Below are 1,982 nucleotides of genomic sequence, written 5' to 3' on the forward strand. Positions count from 1 at the left end.
ATGGCTTTAGGTCTTATGTTTAGATCTTTAATCCATCTGGAGTTAATTCTAGTGTAAGGTGCCAGGAAGAGGTCCAGTTTCTGCTTTCTGCACACTGCTAGCAAGTTTTCTCAACACCATTTATTAAACAGGGTACCCTTTCCCCATTGCTTGTTTTTGTCAGGTTTGTCAAAGATCAGAGGGTTGTAGATGTGTGGCATTGCCACCAGGGCCTGTGTTCTTTTCCATTGGTCTATATCTCTGTTTTTGTACCAGTATTATGCTGTTTTGATTACTGTAGCTTTGTAGTATAATTTGAAATCAGGTAGCATGATGCCTCCCGCTTTGTTCTTTTTGGTTAGGGTTGTCTTGGCTATGCAGGCTCTCTTTCAGTTCCATATGAAGTTTAAGGTGGTTTTTTCCCAGTTCTGTGAAGAAGGTCATTGGTAGCTTGATGGGGACAGCACTGAATCTATAAATTACTTGGCCAGTATGGTCATTTTCACGATATTGATTCTTCCTAAAAATACAGAATGCTTCATGAATTTGCATGTCATCCTTGGGCAGAGGCCATGCTAATCTTCTCTGAATCGTTTCAATTTTAACATATGTGCTGCCAAAGTGAGCACCGGTAAGGTTCCTTATACTGGCTATATTGCCTGTTAGCTCCTGCAATGTTTTACAATGATTTTTGGCTTCCTTGCATTGGATCATGACATACTTCTTTCACTGAGTGAACTTTCTTTCTACCCACATTCTGAATTCTACTTGTATCATTTCAGACATGTCAGCCTCTGGCCAGTTCTGAAAACTTCAGCAGGCTGAAAAGTTGATGTAATCATCTGGAGGAAAGTAGGCATGCTGACTTTTTGAGTTTTCAGTGTTCTTGCACAGATTCTTCCTCATCTTTATGAACTTATTCACCTTCAACCTTTCAGGTTGCTGACCTTTGCACAGGGTATTTTTCTTTTATTATATTTGATGACCTTGAGGGTTTGATTGTGGTGTAAGGTAGATTCAGCCAACTGGCTTTGGTTTTGGAGGACTTTAGGGGGCCAACATTCATCTCCCAGTTCCTGGACTGTGTGCTTTAACTCTGGGAAACTTATATTGAGTCTCAACTTTGTTCTCTGGCTCCTTGAATTTTGGAGTCTACTGCACTGAAGGCACCGAAGTGTGGCAGCTGTGACAGAGTGCTAACAGATGCAGAAGTGCCTGCCTCCCAGTGGACATTCACCCAGTGGTGGACGCAAGACAGCTTGGGTGGGGGCCAGGGGATCCCTGCTGTGTGTGCTGTTGCACTGGAGGTAGTGTTGGTTCAGGGTGGGGTGCTGGCCTGTGCAGGTCTGGGTGCCTTCTCTGTGACCCCCTAAGCAGCAGTGGTCACTCAAGGTATATTAGGGTCCCTTTTTTTGTGCACAGCATTAGCTCAAGGGCAAGGTGCTGACATGGGTGGTGCTTTTGGTTCTGTGCCCGCCATGACGCTGTCCTGAATGGCAGTTGCTGTGGGTTGAAGTATGTGCTACAGTCCCACGTGCTGGTAGAGAAAGTACAGCAAAATCCACTCATGTAAACACACACCAGCAAAGCGATGTAGGAGGTTTGTGTATCAAGAGTTGCAGTATGGAGAGGCAATGTAGAGGCTGGTGCATGCCTGGAGGGGCCACGTTACTGCATCTCTCCACTGCTCAGGCATGGTCCACTGGCACAGAAGCAAAGGTATGGGCACCTGATAGTGCCCTGTAGGCAGGTGTGGCCAGGCTGGGGCCCTGGGAGAGGCAAGCAGACTAAGGAGTGCTGAGGTCAGACCAGCTTCATCTTATGTGCAAGAATGTCCAGCAGAGATCAGGTCTCAGAGGAGAATTCTCTGAAAAGGGAAGCCCCAGCACAGCACAACTACTCTACAAAAACGTGGCCAGACTTCTTTTTTCAGCAAGTCTCCTGTTATTAAGAGGTAAACTCTCACACCTGATCTCTGCTGGGCAATCATCACATGAGATGTG

The 1,982-nt window shown here is 46.0% G+C and overlaps 1 non-coding gene across 1 annotated transcript; it reads right to left on the reverse strand.

Annotated features, from left to right (window-relative positions):
- Positions 1 to 501: 501 nt before the first annotated feature.
- LOC116548383 lies at positions 502 to 608 on the reverse strand. Its single transcript, XR_004267414.1, has one exon. It is a non-coding gene; the product is annotated as a U6 spliceosomal RNA (small nuclear RNA).
- Positions 609 to 1,982: the final 1,374 nt, after the last annotated feature.

This window comes from Sapajus apella, unplaced genomic scaffold (genome assembly GCF_009761245.1).
Source record: "Sapajus apella isolate SASKATOON/1434 unplaced genomic scaffold, GSC_monkey_1.0 scaffold10932, whole genome shotgun sequence".
In the NCBI taxonomy this organism is placed as follows: domain Eukaryota; kingdom Metazoa; phylum Chordata; class Mammalia; order Primates; family Cebidae; genus Sapajus; species Sapajus apella.